This window comes from Alligator sinensis, unplaced genomic scaffold (assembly GCF_000455745.1).
Source record: "Alligator sinensis unplaced genomic scaffold, ASM45574v1 scaffold34_1, whole genome shotgun sequence".
Lineage (NCBI taxonomy): Eukaryota > Metazoa > Chordata > Crocodylia > Alligatoridae > Alligator > Alligator sinensis.
Window position 1 is genome coordinate 2,143,221 of NW_005842151.1, and position 17,479 is coordinate 2,160,699.

A 17,479-nucleotide genomic window follows, 5' to 3' on the forward strand; every position below is an offset into this window, starting at 1 on the left:
GCCCTGACCTCCCTGCCTGCTGCTGCTGCCAGGCAGCAGGGGCTGCACACCACCGGGGGGGGGGGGGGGCCCCGGGGGGGGGGGGGGGGAGTGTGTGGGGATCCCTACACCCCCCACCCTCCCTCCCTCACATACCCACACCCTGCCCAGCTGAGCTCCATGCTTCTGCTACCTCTCTGGGGGGAGGAGGAAGAGGGGGAAGAGTTCCCTCCAGCATGGAACAGAGCCTCCCCCTGGCGTGGGACTGGGGAGAGTAGAGGGAAGAGTCCACTTCTGGTGGTAAGCAGCATTGCATAGAGGCCCTCCTCCCCACCCTGCTGCAATGGGGGAGAGGTAGGGGGAAGAGTCCCCCTCTGGGGCCAGGCAGCCTCACAGACCCCCATTCCCACCGCAGGGAGGGGAGGAGGAGGGAGAAGAGCACCCCAGCACCACTCCCAGCCCCATGGGGGAGAGGGAGGAGGGGTAAGAGTTCCCCTCTGGGGCCAGGCCGCTCTGTGTCTGGATTACTCCTGGCTGTTGGAGCCGCTGTGGCGGGCCTGCCCAGGTGTGGTCATGTGACTGAAATGTAAATGCTTATTCATGGACAATGGATGTTGTATAGTAATGGAATATATTTGATGGTATTCTTTTCTAAGAAACACTTAATTTTTAGGAGGCAATTAGAAGATGAGTTATTGCATTCATATTTTCCTACTGGTTGAATTGTTGTGTGCTGGATTTAGTTGACTGTAAATGGAATCGCTTCTGAAGGAACAGGCTAAGTGACTCTGAACTCTTAAGTTGATCACCAAACATATTAAGAAGACAGATAGGCTTATGGCTAAATTATGATGAAACTTAGTATATGATGGGACTACTTTCATCACATTCTAAAACTAGAAGCTTTTAAAAAATTTAAAGAGCAAGAGGCCCAAATCAAACCATTAAAACTCAGTTTGAAACCAATATATTAAAAGCCCTTCTTTCAGTACTAAAGGCCAGTTTTGTAAAGCAGACTGTTCTTCATTTTAAAGTTATTCTTCAACATATACATTCTGTAAAGTGTTACAGTGAAGTGATTGAAGGGCTGTCAGACATGGGTCATCATTTCTTGTATATTTCATGTGTGGTGTGATCAGGATTTTTTTTGAGAGAATATAGCTCACTTTCTTACAGTCTGTTTAGGAAGATGTAGAAGTCTTGTAAAAATTCAGAAATCACATAAATGAAATCATTACTTTAAGAGTGATGATCATGTCAAGTGGCATGCAAACTATATTACATTGTAAAGAATGCTTGACAATCTGTATTAGTCCATTTAGTTTGCTTGCTATGACTAATCAACCAACTTGTGTGTTTACTTCTAGGGAAAATCCAGAACGTACCTTTGATTTAGTAGTAAAGGTAAAATGCCAGACATCTGAGAATGAAGGTAATGTACTCCAACTATTGGTATTTATTTATAGAAACTAGGGATTGAAAAGTTCTATTAGATTACTGAGTTCATACCCTTTCAACTTTGTCATTTCATATTTTGAACTGTGGAAGTTTGGAATTGTGTTAGAAAATGCTCACAGCTATTATTTCGTTGCATTTTTTCATCCATTTATGTTCTGCTGACAGAAGGTCAAGCATTTACAAGACTTCACTGTTTTGGGCACTATTTGGTTTTAGTAAGTGTAAATATAGTGTTTTTGGCCATTGACAGACCTGAAAAACAAAACAATGCTTCACTGGAAGAGGCATCGCATCAGTTCGACCCGGCTTGCCCAACATCTGTATAGATCCCACTGGGCTTTTTGGCACTTTTATCTAATAGCTGATTGAATCAGCTATTAGATAAAAGTGCCAAAAAGCCCCACTGAACCAGGTGATCTATACAGACGTTGGGTGAGCCAGGTCAAATTGATGTGATGCCTCTTTTGGGTGTGCGCTGTGCTTGGTGTGGGGGTGCACCGACCTGACAGTAATGCACTGTTTTGTTTTGTTGGTTTTTTTTTCCACGTGTGTAAACAGCCCTTATTCTGAGAGAGTTGCCTGAATATCTTGAATTTTTGTTTGTACTCCTGTAACCTTTTAGTCTGTAAAACTGAGATTGCATAAGTAATTGAATTTATCAGTGTCTCATAGTTGAGTCTAAAGAGGGCTTTGAGTTTTCCTGCCACTCTGGAATTATTTTTTTAATCAGTGCTGTAGCAGAAAAGAAACTGCCTAAGTAACAGAAAGCAACTTCTATTACACAGTAGCAGTTTTGCAGAGGTACAAACGACATTGTTAGCTGATTTGAATTGATATTAGCAGTCAGTTTCATGTTTCTACAGACAGTCTGATAAAAGAGCTGACAGAGCAAGAATGAGATCACTGTCCTCATTGTCCTCACTACTCCTATAGGAAGGCTGATCTAGAACTTTATTTTGGTGATGGCTATTAACCAGACTTCAAGCTTTTAGATTCATTTGTGGTCAGTTTATGTTGATTTATTGCTTTGCCAATTTTGTCCTTTAGCTTTAGTACCTCTTCTCTATCCCTTATGGGCTACCCTGATGCGTTTAGGGATGGAGGTTATATTCCTTCTCAGTGTCTACTTCAGTGGGTTAAGCAATTTCTAAGCTCTTTTATTATTCTCTCGTAAGATAGATTCTACATTTCTGTGGTCTTTTTATTGTCATGCACCTGTTTCAGTTTTCAGTAACCTATACGATTTTAATTTGCCTTGTATCTAAATGTGCTCTTGACACTATCCCCTATTGATTTCAGTAGCTCCCCATAATATTGTCTATTTCCTCTGCTGTTAAGAACGTGGAGCTGCACTTGCTATCCTGATAATCCTCCTTCAGTCTTTTAGCCTCTTTAATTACTACTGAGTATACTTCTACTTTTTCCCAACCAAACTTCTTGAATATATTATCTGTTACCAATGCTTCAACTTTCTCTCCTCACGGTTCCTCTTGGACCCTCAGCTTGCTCATTTCTAACCTATTCCACATTCCTGAGATTTCTCTCATCAAAAGACGATGTCTTCATGACAGGATATGCAGTCCAGCATTTATATTGGAGAAAACATTTGAGTTTCTTCATAACTTATTTTTCTTGTCTACATTGTACTTATTTTTCTTGATGGGTTAGTTTCCTTCAGATGGTTTGCTTTCCTTCCTTGACTTGCATTTGTATTTTTCTGGTTCTCTGTTGGTTTAACTTTCCAGTCTCTGATTGCTTTTTAAATATTTCTCACAGTGTCCCCTGTCTTCCCTTACATCCTTTCCCTTGTAACACTCTCATTACCATTTGAACAATGAAAATACAGTCTTCATGACCACCCTCTTTACTTCTTTCTGATCTGCCCCTATATTTTGCTTTTGTTTTGTGACCATCTCTTTGACATCTCTTTCTGGATATCCAGACACATTTTAACTTGACTCAGGCTTTGGCTTGCAACCTTCATGCCATATTCAGCTCCTCTCTGTCCTCCTTTCTCCCCTGAGATCTAAGCAGTTGATTAATCATTCCAGTTCTTCAGCTCTGTGCTATCTTTAAAATCTGTCCTTCTTTCCTATTCCCAGCACCTCAGTTCTATACTCTTGTCATCTTTTGCTTTCACTACTAGAGGGTTCTCATTTCTGACTTCCCTGAATCTCACATTATATTCTTAAAATCTGTCCAGCACACTGTCGTAAGAACCCTTTTCTTCACTTGCAGTTTTGTGACCTCTACTTGCTCAAATCCTCTATTGGTTTCAAGGCTGTGCAAGGCTTGGCTTCTACTTATAACCCAGTAGTAGTTTCCTAGAACACTGTATACCATACCATTCATCTGCATATCTGATAAGTGCATATTCACTTAGATGCATAACACAATGCCAGTATCAATTTGTTCCGTACTGCATACATTGTAACAGAGTCTGTCTGTCTGCATATCCATACCTGCATAAAAAAGTAAAATGTATAGGATGTTTCAACCCCACTCTACTTTATAACTTAATTCTACTCAGCTGCTTCAGAAACAGTGAAGGGGAGGCACCTGTCAAAGGGCTGCTATTCGAAGCCTTGAAAAGGACAGGAGCTAGTCATTTTTACAGCTGCTCCTCTCATTTTTAAAGCTTCTAAAGCATCCCTGACAGTGACTATTAGAAGCTTTGAAAATGAAGGATGCTGGTAAATTTTGGGGGTGCTAATACCGCAGCAGTACCTACAGTGCTCTAAGTAATGCTGGTTCAGTACAGCACTGTTAGTGCTGCGGTATTAGCAGCCTCAAAACTGACTCGCTTCTCTCATCTTCAAGGTTTCTAGTTATCACTGTGGGGCTGCTGTTAGAAGCCTTGAAAAATGAGAGCTAGTCAGTTTTTGGGCTGCTAATAAAACAACACTGATACCATTCTATACTCAGTGAGCACTGAATGTTTATGTCAAATTTGGGTAAAGGTTTAGTGTGGGTGAGTGCAGAGGTCTTGTCTGGTCCTGAGACTTGTGTGTTTACATGGAGTGTGCTGGGCTTCCTCTTACTCTGTATGCTCTGTTTCAGTTCACCTTAAGGTTCACTGGGTTGTCTCCTAACAATGACTCTCTCTACCTTTTTCATATCTTCCCTTATGTCTTGAACATCCTTCCTCACTCTTTGTCCCCTGTAGCCTTTTCTTTTCCTTTCTCTTATCTTTTGTTTAGCCTTCTGCCCCTACCCTCCATGCTAGCTCTCGCACCCAATTCTTAACATATAAAAATATATTGAAAAGAAGGAACCAAGATTTCCATGTCTATATTTTGTTTTCAGTTCTGTATAACAGTTTTTGTGGCCTTCTCCCCATAGTTTCTGGGTACTTAGTAGTGTGTTCAGTGATGTGACTCACATTTATCTTATGGAGCATATTCCAGCCCCCTCCCCCGTCCTTTCCCCAGGAGGAAGAATTGTATGTGCTTTTTTAGGATGTGTGTTGGCAGAGCGATGTTACTTTTCTAAAATGTATGCTTCTGTGCATTTATGCTGGGGAAAGCAAGGTCAAAGGAAGCAACTTCATATTTGGAGCAAGAGGTAGGGGAAATCTGTAATGGCCCTTAGTTTCCATGTGGGTTCATTCAACAGTCTCAGACCAGCCCTGGAGAAAGGTTCATCTCTTGCACAGACAGGCTTTACAGTTATGGCAGAAAGGTCTATTGTACCTGAGTAGACAGTGGTTTTAAACACATCTGCCCCTCTTCAATTTTATGCTGGAGGCCTGCCATGCCCATTCCTCGGGCACTGTCTTAAAGTGGAGGGTAATATTGCTGTGTGAGTGTGGTATGTATCAATAAACTCTAGGGAGTGTGATTCTGAAGAGATGCTTGGCCCAGGTTTTTAGACTTGGAAGACAAGGGCTGAAACCTTTAATTTGTTTCAGCATTTCATCGATAGTGATTCTGGAGTGTGGACGACAGGTTTGATACATTCAAATAAATCTACATTGATGAAATGTACTGCATAGTTATGTACTGGTAAGGTTTTCCTAAAGGGCTGATTGTCTTGTGCCCAGATAAGCTGCATTGCTGTAGTCTAGGCAGATGACAAGTATATGTACTGCCAAACCCGTGTTGTCATTCTCCAAGAATGGGAGTGTCTCCTTTTCAACTACTGATATTAGAAAACATTACATATGGTTGATGCTAAGTGAGAGCTTAGCAACAGCAAGGAGCCAAAGCAAACTCCTAAACAAAAACCTGAAATGTCAAGTGACACCAACCAAATGAGACTGCTCCATGGCTGCAAACTTTTCAGAGAGCCTTCTTCTGTCCACTGTCCTTACTGCTGTTTTGCTTGGGGTCAGATTCAATCAGCTACTTTTTCTTTTTTTTTAAATCCATGCATTGACTTCATCCAAGCATCCATCGTTTTATAGTCAAATCTAGTGTAGCAAAAGTGTTGCTGTCTGCTATCTTTATCTTGTTGTCACTTGAGTCTATATCATGTGACTCACGTTCATAGCGGCTATATGTTGAATAGGACTAGACAGAACATTAATCCCTGTTCGACTCCACATATGTGGGATCCAGTGGTGGAGGTGTGTTTTTTTTATTAATACTCTCTGGAATGCACATGGGTATTGTCATAATCACCTTTCTATATTCCCTGCAGCACTGTGGACTCATTATCATCTCTTTTATATGATTGATTAATTTAGATAGCAAAGTTTATTGCATTTGTCTGCCACTATGAAAATAATTGTGTCAAATACGTATAGTTGAATATTTAGACTGTTTTTATACAAGATAATAGTGTAAATCACAAAATATCAAAGTGTAATTTCTTCAGCACCACTTTAAAAACTAAGCACAAGCTTATTTGGCTAAACAGGAGGCTTTCAAGGTCAGCTTATTGTAAGGCCAGACAAATTTGACAGTTCTCCTGTATTGTAGGTCTTGCCTTTAAATGGATTTTCATGCTAGGATAATCTTTTGAATATATCATACTTCAAAACATGGTCCATTCACCTGTTTCTTTGCTTGTGTTCCTTTCTTTCTTCTGAAAGAGATTTGTGTTTAAATAGGGTCTTTCTCCCTCGCATCCCATCTGCTCCTAGTACTTCATCCTGCAGTGAAGTCAGGGTTGCATTTGTGACATCACTGTCATCAGGGTTGCCGTGGAAATATTGCAGGCACAGAAATATGATCTCCTTGCATGAGTGAGCAGTAGGAAAATCTGATTTGAGAGAGACAGACCTTAATGTGACCCAGGTATCTTCAGAGCTTTCTTAAAAAATATTATAATGTGCCTTTTATTGTAATGTTTTCTGAATTTTTGATCACCTTTTGGTAGCATGTAAGAATTTAAACGAACAAATAACAACTAACACATCCTTGTTGGATGTCTGACTGTAAATAAATTGTTACTTAATAGGATGCAGCTTTACCTGCACTAGGTTTTTCTTAATTATGTGACGGGGTAGTTTGTTGGCAAAATTAGCACTATTCTGAAATTTGTTTTGGTATCCCTTAAAATACAGAATAATTTTCAGAGATGGTTAATTTTCAGGTGTGACAACCCTGAGAGTGGTATTTCAACAAGAAGGCCACATCCAGATGAGTGTGGCCATGCGGTATATGGCACTGCAGGCACATCTGTAGTGCTACATGCTGCACGTGATTTAGTTGTTCTCTGTGCTGCAGGGGAGCAGTGTGGAGGGCTGTTTTGACCCCTGGATATCCAGGAGTCAAAAAGACCCACAGAAAAAAAAAAGTGGAGCACTGCACATGGTGGCAGTGTGGGCTGCCTGCAGCTCCACTGCTGGCCAGGCTCCGTGCAGCAGGATTGCCGCTGCTGAAGCCCCCAGGAGCTCTTGGGGCCAGCCCAGCACTGACCCCAGCTGCCCTTACCCCACGTGGGGTAACTTACCATGTGCCAAAGCGTGTTTGGTACAGGCATTTCCCGGGGACAACTAGGGAACCTAACGTCTACTCATGTCTGGACACAGCATAATTAAGCAAATAGGCATACCCTGCCATGGGATTTAAATACTTTGTGAACCTGGTTTTCAGGGGTAGTTGAATGACGATTGTTTTCTTGTCAGTAGAGCTCAGAGTGCTCTCTTCATTAGACCTGAGGAAGGTTACCTTGTGCCCAGAAGCTTGTCTAAAATCTCTCCGAAATATGCAGTTGGTCCAGTTAGCTGTCTCCCCAAAATATGCTTTCCAGTTCATTGGAGGAATTTAAAGGAGGAATATTATGATTAGTAATGTTACCACTTATGCTGGTATAGCCACATTAGTATGAGCAAGTAGCTTTTTAAAATGTAAATTCACACTGCATTAATTTGTTGAACACGTAATGATATTAATGCTAGTCCCATAAAAACTAAGAGTATATGATTTAGTTAGAGTCTTTGTATCATTCAATTAATAAAGGCTGAAAGAAAAAAATACTTCTAGTGTGTATTTTTTTTCCTGTTGGTGGAGGAGTACCAGCACAAGAAAAGAGGCCGAGTCATGCTTCAATATGTATAATTCTATGAGCTAATGTCAGAGCTAAAGTTCTTGTTATTGCCCACCAGCAAAGTAAAATGGTAAAAAACTGCTGTAAATAATTGTGTTTGTAACTAAGTGGTAAATTTAGCAGTTGAGGTGATCCCGATGATCATCCATAAGCAAAAATCCTGTGAAATTTAGGCTTAGAGAACCAATGGAAAAAAAGTTTTAGACCTTTGCAATATAGTCAAAATTGTACATACAACAGCTGGTATAAGACAGATAACGTGTTATCTGATTAGTGCAGTGCAGAGAGGCATTTTCCTCACCAGAATGTATGCAGTGTTCATAAATTTGTGCTGTAGACTAACTTTTATACAATATGGTTTTCTACGTGAAGAAGTGTATAGAACATAGATGGCCATGGGCTTCTTGCTTGTGTGTTTAAAGTGCCATATAAACATTGTCCTGAACCAAACACATTATGGGAGTCTTTATCTTTATTTCTTAGGAGCTACATGTTTTCTTATTTCTGTCATTGTGCTTCCTTAATTTATTTGGCACGTTTTAGCAGCAGAAGAAACATTTCACATTTTAATGTCTTCAGCTGTCATTAAGAATGTTCTTGTACAAAAAAGGCCTAACTTCAAGCCAGACATTAAAACGGAATATTAAGTAATTCTTTAGGCTTTATTTCTTTAAAAAAATGTATTTCAGGGCTTTCTTATCTTCCATATTAGTGATATTTGGTAGACATGGCAAGTGGAATCAGTAGAATTTGGCATGTGGTTGTTAGTTTCTGCTGTGCTGATATGTTGAAACACTTTACTTTTATTCCCTTGGAACCCCTTCTTTCTTTTCCAGGTTTATGCTGTAGAGGTTCCTTTCCGTGTCATATCTGATCATAGAGGTTTGCCACATGGCTTAACTGAATCTGCCTAGAATCTTTGTGCCCTCATCGCTTCAGCCCAAAAGGCAAATAGAAAGTTTCTGAATGGCTGCTGTCTTAGGTTCTCCTACAGGACCTGTGCAGATATTATTTATGAGTGCCTATTCAGTGAAATGTATGCATCTAATCTTAGATATTAGCTGATGTTTGGACCATTACCTTCTGTAACAGCTTCTTCCAACTTCAGTGTTGGGAAAATTAGTCATCATAGTGCGCATCCCCATGAGTGGGAACATGTGTTTCTCCCGGCACAAGTAGCAGTGGCACACCTTGTGCTGCTGCTACTTGTCCCTGGAGAATGCCCATGCCACGTGTGCTCTGGCATGCGGCACGTTGCCCTAGGTGGGGTAGGGGAGGCTGGGACCAGCAACTGTTCTGGCCCCAGCAGCCTTTCCTGGGGGTCTGTGGGAACTGCATCCGTGGCACTCCTGCAGTGTGGCTCTGGTTGGCCAGGCCCCAGTTTTGGGTGGCACATGCTACCCCGACATGTGCCATACCACTTTTTTTAGGCATGGGTTGTTTTTTTTTTGACTCTGGGATCTTCTGGGATCAAAAAAAACTTTCTGTGCTGCAAGGTAGCAGTGTAAGGAATGCCTGCATGTATGGCACTGGCACTGAAGACAGGTCTGCAGTGCCGCATACCACATGTCCGCGTTTGTCTGGACGCATCCATAGTGTCTTCATTTGCTCTGCTAACTGAATTTAGTTTGGCATTACTTATCCCAAAATACTAACCTTTGGTCAATAACAAGGTATGTTGGAAATTTATATTTTTAAAGAATCTTATTTATTTTTCAGTAATTTAGGGAAACAATTGCTGCTCTTGGGGATCTAATAAACAGGTTTTTAAATGCCATACTGTTAGTAAGCCCAAGAATGTAGACCCTTTACATAACATGGCATTTGGTTGAATAAGACCTATTTTAACAAATTAATGAACTTGTTATGCAGGACAGTACTTAAAATGAATGTTAGTATTAAGTGGGATATTTAGTTCCATTGTGATCCTTAGTCTGCAAAGTAGGTCAGTGCAATTGGAACCACATGCATGGGGACACTGAGGTGCCCCCAGTTACTTCATTGAGTTTCTGCTCACAAGTTTGTCTATATGGAGCTGCTTGCAGGTCTGCAGCTTGTGCATAGGCTGTATGTAATTTTTTTTTCTCTTTTCTGTAAAGAGCTGTTTATTAACCACAAGCCCTATGAGTCTGTGGGTGTAATGTGCTGATCAGATAACTGTTTTCCTCTGCCGGTTTCTTCTTAGAACATCTCTTGGGCCTCAATAAAAAGTTAGTTACAGCATTATAATACACCAAGAACTCTTCAGTAATCTTGTTCTTATTCTAAATATTCAACACATTCAGTGGAACAGCCAGAGTTAATAGTATTTTTAGATTTCTTTTGCTGCTGGTTTTTAAATTTTAGGGGACTAACTAAATGACTGCCTTCAAAAGTATGGATTTCTCTCTCTCTCTTTTTTTATGGCAGAAAGGTGAATTTAGAAGTGGCCATGCACTGTGTGTTAATATCAGATAGATTTTGAAAAAGTTTAATTGGAAATTTATACCTCTTATAACTGAGTAATCACCATCTATAGTGTTTTTCTGAAATTATAACAGGTGCCTCAAGAAAAGATTAAATGCAATTTATGTTTTATAAACAAACAAAAATATGTGGGGGGGGGGGTTTACCCACGCTGTTTTGGAGGACATTTTTTTGCTATATAATGCCTAAAGTAGTATTGTGCCCCTCCCCTTTCTAGACTTGTACTTCCTGCTTCCTGCATGATGAAGATCTTTGGACTTATAATTGATAGCAGTATTTGGCTAGGTGGTTTATTTGTGTTTTCTTTAAACGTATTTTCTTTTTGCATCTTTCTGAGGGCTGTAATTAAAGTCTTAAAAACAATTTAGTAGTCTGTAAGAGTTGAGATTTTTGATAAATCAAAATGTGCAGTGATGCACAAGTTAAAAATTCACTTCAGCTGTAACAATGAAAAGAGTTATTTAATTGCATATCTAGCCATATGGATATTTGTCTCAGTAAGTATACTCTGGGAGATGCACATGACTCATCAAAGACTAGTTTAAAGTAATGGTAACTTAACCTTCAATTTACCAACATTGTAATTATAGCCATACCTAGAGTTAATGTCATTATTCTTAAACCTTTCTTAGAATTTTACATTACTGAACCTTTCAAAGAAGGGATTATAATGTCATTTATAATAAGATATAACAAGAACCTGTAAATGTAACCTAGGTCCTTTACAGCTTTTTTTTTTTTTTTTTTTTTTTTAACTGTTAAGGAATTGAATACCTAACACATCATTTGCATGACCAAGTGCTACACCAATAGGGTTGGCAAGTATGCCACAGATTAGCCCTGTACCGACCCTAAATACTGCTCTAATCCCTTTCCTTTGCTTTCTGCTCCTTGCCTTGTGTTTCCTACCTGATCTGTTGCATTGTTTTCTGTTCCATGCTCTATTTGTGACCTTGCTGCCTGTCTCCTCCCCAGTCTGCTATGCCATATAGAAGCTGCCTGTGCCACTTGTGGCATACATGCCATGGGTTAGCCAGGCCTGTGCTACACAAACATTTTGAGGGCCAAATAAGGGAGCGTCTGAGATTTATGTAATTTTTTTTTTTAAAACCAAAGATTCCTGTTCATTTTGAAAAATCTGAAGAATACGAGATAAAGATTGTCTGAATACCTGCATGTAATCAGCACTTAGTATTTTCCAGTGTTAACCTGCTGGGTAGTCTTTTATTTTTAAAACGCTAAATGCGTAGGTACTTTGCTGTCAAAAGTCTCTGTTGCAAAGAATTTGGAAAGACCATAACAGGTCAGAATGTTTTTGACACAGTGGATTCCTGTTTGAAATTTCTGGGTTATATATTGGGAATATTGGGGTGTATTGGGAATATATTGGGAATATTGGGAATATTAGGGTGCCACAACAAAAAAATGTTGTGGCACCCTAAGATGCAATGGCACCATAGTTGAGAATCAGTGATGTAGGTCGTAGAGGAATGGTGGGCCCATCTCCAACTCAGAGGCTCCAACCATAGCAAATGTATGGTCAAGCTGTCCAGCATATTGTTAATTGAGATTAATTATTCCCTTGCAAATATTTGCTAATGCTAGGCTGCCTCAGTTTCTATGTAAATACCATATGCTATTTTAGGTTGTGATCAGTTTGTATAAAATGGAAATATAAAGGAAAAATTTGGGTTAACAACTATAAATATTAATATTTCTTTCAAAGAACTACTTTTTAAGCCTTTAAGATTTCTAGTATGTGCTTAGGTGTGTTACTGTTAAAAGTGGCACTATATGAAAAGCTGTGAGCTCAACTTACTATGGAAGTAGGGTCAACTTTTATAAAACTTGATAGCTCCTGCTTTTTACTTTGAAGCTCAGTACTCTGCTACCCAAGGTGGCCACCTGTGTAATTATGTTCACTTGCTAGCTATTAAACTTTTGCATTCGGAAGTGCCAATAGTTTGCATGTTTTCTTGAGCATATGTCAGCATACTTCTGCCCTCCCACACACTCTGCACAGTCCGCCTTGGGGGTAGGAGTGGATTTGGTTTGACACGGATTTCACAATTCCTAAAGGAGAGTTGTTTTGTTGGTGGTGAAATATTTCTCCTGGTCAAGCATAATTTGAAGGCCTTTTTCTCTTCTGCAATGAACTTAAAATGCAGCATTTTGTAAAATCAGCTTATGAGTTTAAGGTTTTCAAAAGTTGTTTGAGCCGTAAGGCATCTCTCTCTAGCACTCTCTCTCTTCACTCATCAAAGTGAGTGGAATGCAGTGTTTCTTCTCTGATTCACAGCATTGTTATTTTGATTTGTTTGTTTCCCAATAATGATGTTGTGCACTGACTTGGTAGGTGTGTCCATCATAAATTTTTGCTGGGCTAGGAGGGCCAATGTATGTATAATGTGAAGGCTATTTTGCCAGTTTGTCAAACTTCAATTTATTTTATTAAAAAAAGGAAAACTAAACTTGTTTTCCCACAATAAGGTAATGATACTTAAGAGGAAGTATATTAAGAGCAATTTGCAGATATTTCCACTTGTAGATCAATGTGTGAAGAAGTCTTTTTCATAAGAGACCCTTGCTTGAGATAATTTGTTGGTTTCCAAGAAGGAGAGTTCTCTGATGTCAAAGTCTGTTATAACGTCCTGTGCTTTGCAGACACTAAGCTTAAAAAAAGTCCTTTTGGACATCGAATTATTGGCTTTTTGTTGCCCTTTGGGATTTCTCTTCATATGGACTTTTGGAACTGATGAAAGATTTGAAAGTTGATTCTACAATTAGAATGTAGTAAACACTGGGACAGGGAGTGTGTGTGTGTGTGTGTGTGTGTGTGTGTGTGTGTGTGTGTACATCATGCCTTGCAAAATGGGGCCATGATCTTTCTCCATTGAGGGCTCTAGGTACTGATGTTTTTATATGTTTTTTATGTACAAACATAAAACAGTATCAGTAAGTATATCTCTTTGTAGCCTATTGGAGCTTTATGTATGCTTCTTTAACCTTGAAGTCATGAATGTTTTTAGGAAGGCACTGGTAGTGGGAATAGGGCAGTGGGGCCCAGATGTGGTGCATGTTTTGTTTGTGACTGTCACTAGCTTGGGTAAAATACTTGACCTTTTGTGCAACAGTTTACTTCTCTGTGGTATTACTAATGTGCTAAGTTTACTGAAGTCATGCCTAGGAACCATGTGAATGGGCTAGGATCCTCTGGTGGCAGGCACTGCATCAACTTTACATAAAAAGGGCCAAAATGTCCCCTTCTGGCATATTTTAGGGTTGTTGGTTGTAGCCGTATTGGTCTAAGGACATAGGCAGCAAAGGGTCTTTTAGGAAAATGTCCCATCTTTAATTAGACCAACTCAATAGTTGGAAAAATTGTTCTTTGCAAGCTTTCAGGCACAAACAGCCCTTTTCAGGCACAGGGAGAGGACACAAAACAACAACAAACTGTCCCTGTGCCTGAAGAAGGGTGTTTATACCTGAAAGCTTGCAAAGAACAATGTTTTCAACTATTTAGTGTGTATAATTAAACATAGCACATTTACCCAAAGAACCTTGTCTCCCTTCTGGTAGGGCATTTCGGCCCTGTGACTGCCCTTTTAAGAGGAACAGTCGCATATTATAGATGGAGCTACACTCTGAAGATGATTAGTTTGATATAGGAAGTGGGCTAGCTTTTGAGACAGGAATAGGAACAGGATAACTTTCAGGCAGTTGGCTGATAGAGTGGGAACCTATAAAGAACTCGGAGGCCTTGTGGAAGATCCTTATTTAGGAGAAAAGATGAGATTTGTGTGTGATGCTTATGTAAAAATTTATCACGGGCTAATTGATGATGAATTAAAAAAAAAAAGCAGTGGGAAAGAACTTGAACTAGACTTTGGGTGTAGTGTTAGCTTTTCCTGAGCTGGGAAGGCAGGCTCATATGGCTTATATTTGTGAAAATGATTTCTTCTTTATCTTCTGTTGAAAGGTGTTGTGTAAGTATGTGGTGTTAATAATCATAATGGTTTAGAAAAACATCTTTGTATCTCAGTGTGTTTACTTGAACTCAGGAGTTTGGAATTTGGATCAAAGTCTGATTATTTTTTCTAGACTTTGGGGTGTTTGGAGTCAGCCTGCTATGGAAAGAAATGCACGTTCTCAATTTGTGTCTGAAAATGGCACTTTGGTTTGGGTCCTTCTGTTGTTTGGGTAATCAGTGTAACTACAATATTTTACTGTTGATTGCAGCTATTAATCAGGAAATAAGCTGGGAGTGATCAGATCATAGTGGCTGAGAGACTGCATTTTCCCCCTAAACTCAAAATAGAAGCAAACCATTGATACATTGTGGTAGGTGTATTTTGCTGAAAGTAAGAAGTGATAGATAAGAGTGAGGATTAACAGTTAGACCTTGCTTTCTTTCTAAGGACTGTAGCGGTACGTGCATTATGTGATCTGTTTTTATATGACATTCAGCAATACTCGAACCAAGAGCTTTGCTTATTTTGTTTGTTGTTTTATCTGATCCTTATTTTGCAAACCCCCGCCACTGAAAGATGTAGCATCACAGCTTTACCCTTGGAAAGGGGGTGATGACTTCAGTACCTACCATTTTTTTTTCTTTACTCTGTTGTGCCATAGGCTGATGGTATAGGCCTTTTTTTATAGGTCTAGGCAATTCTAGTTGACACACAGAAAAAACAGTTTGTCAAGCACAGGAGCAAATTCTATTAAAAAGAGCAAAGGATTCACCAGTGTTTTAAGCTGTTGTCTCCACTCTATATCCCAATGAGATATTAAATGCTAAGAAATGTTGAAATGCAGATTTGGTATGTCCTTTGTCACTGTACTTCAGACTGTATCCTCTTCATGTCCTTCAGGCTGAGTTCATTCCCAGGACCTTATTGATCCGCAAAACAGCCAAAACTGGATTGGGGTGGAAGTCCCTATCCAGTACCTGGTGGCAATTAGGCATGTCTCTGGAACAGACTGACTGCAATGCCAGGGCCAAATTTACGGCAGTTACAGTCCTTTGATGTGCTTCAGATGGCTTACCCAAGGTTTCCAACCCATGCCATGTTTCTTTTCCTTTTTGGCATCTACATGGGGCTGAGAGTTGAGATGGACAGGGTAGTTCTCATCTCATTAAGAAACTGTTTTTAGAACACCTGCCAATTCCAGTAGGCATTAGTTACATAGCTCATATTATCACATATTTTGTATTCTGAAGGCTAGAACTCAGTATTTTAAAATGAAGGCTAAAATTATATTGTCATGTGACTTTTGAGCTGTGCCTACAGTATCGATGAGCTAATGCAGATGTTACTGTTGCTGTAAGTTAAGAATTTACTAGGTTTTGTATTCTGTATTATCTTTCCTTTGCTTCTTATGTCTGTTTCTCTTTACTCTATTTTTTTTTTACTTCTTACTTTTTGTATGCTAGAAAGTAGAGAATGGGCATAATAGGCTACTTTATTTTAGCATGAATGCGGCTTTGCATTGTTATTATTTTGCAAGTTTTTCTTACTGCCTTTTAAAATATGTTTTCCCTCTCCCCACACAATAAAAATAAGCACCCCGCTGCATAAATTTACTTTCCTTTCTGATCAGTAATAACTTATAAACTTCATTTATGCCTAACTTGGTTCTGTACTGACTCTAAAATAGTGGAGTAGAAGACCCTGGATCATGTTTTGCCCTTAGATTTAACAACTCTTAGGGTTGCACTGATAGAGATTTTTGGGGCTGATAACCGATTTTTAAGGAGGCAGATTGCCCAATACCAATCCAATTTCCAGTCCAATTTCTGAACCCCAGCCTGCAGCAGCAGCCCACCCCACCCTGCCCAGATCCAGGGGCACCCCTCCCCCCCCGGGATGAACACAGCAGTGGGAGCCACTGCTCCCCAGACGAGTCATGGTTCCATTCCATGACCTGCCTTGCCCTGACTAGGCAGCACCTGCCCTAGCCTCGCTCCCTCTCTCTCACTGCAGGGGCCTTGATCTGCCCCCCTACACCCCTTGCCTCCCCCCTCCCCTCCCACTGTAGCAGACTTAGCAGCTGCATGCAGCTCTCCATGCTGCTGGGCTGCACTCCTTGCCGCCTACATGGTGTGCTGCAGCTGTGCGCATGCATGGGCCATTTAACAGCCACATCAGGCCGATTTCTGATACAGTCAATTTTCGTTATATCAGTGCCAATTCAATATCGGACCGATGAATCGGTGCACCTCTAACTGATATTTTTCATTTTGTATATACATTAAACAAGGCAACCTTAAGGTGTAAACACTGATGTAAAAAGTATACTGATATTAGATTATATCAATATAAACTGTTTCTGTAAACCTATTCCCCCTTATGCTCTGTGACTGTAGCAAAAATGTTGCTTTTTCATTCAGTGTTAAGTTACAATGGCCAGAGAAGCACAATCATGATACTCTGTTTCAGAATGTTAATAGAACTAATATTAGGTAAAGCTATCAGGACACCTGATGGGAAATAAAATATATTTTTAAAATTTCCCTATCACAACTGTTGCTACTGTTGCTTATTCCTCAGCTTCAGTAAATGGACTTTTTTGTCGCATTGCAGTTAACTGCTGTGACAAAACATATTATTTTCATGGATAATGAACCATCTTGTGACTTAATTCTGCAGTTTTCTCAGCACTTTACCCCAACCCCACCAAGTATTTAAATATGTGCTTAACTTTAAGCAAATGCATAGTCCATGGAAGCCAGTGGGATTGGTTATATACGTTTATGTATTGTTCACGATGGTTCACTATATTCTAGTTGGAATAAGTTGAAATGTATGCTCCTGAGTTCTGAACATATTGTAGCTTAGAAATAACTATCCAGAGGCTATAAAGATAAAAAATTTAAAGCTTAAGGTGATCAAAACATGGGTAAGGATTTCAGCAGATTGCCTAATTAGCCACTAATGAATGTGAGAGGTTCCTTGGATGAGACGAGTAATGGTAAACCAAACTGATTTAAAAGCTTTATATGGACCCTACGGAGACCCAAGTATGCTGGGTTATGGTAGTGCTACAAGCATAGAGCCAAATAAGTTACTATTTAGCATGT

General features: G+C 39.8%; 1 long non-coding RNA gene across 1 annotated transcript in view; it reads left to right on the forward strand.

Annotated features, from left to right (window-relative positions):
* Positions 1–1,346: 1,346 nt before the first annotated feature.
* Positions 1,347–17,479, forward strand: part of LOC112550575 — a 50,449-nt gene continuing 34,316 nt past the window's right edge. The window contains exon 1 of the long non-coding RNA XR_003094499.1: positions 1,347–1,411. This is a non-coding gene — a long non-coding RNA (uncharacterized LOC112550575). The remainder of the gene's footprint in view (positions 1,412–17,479) is intronic.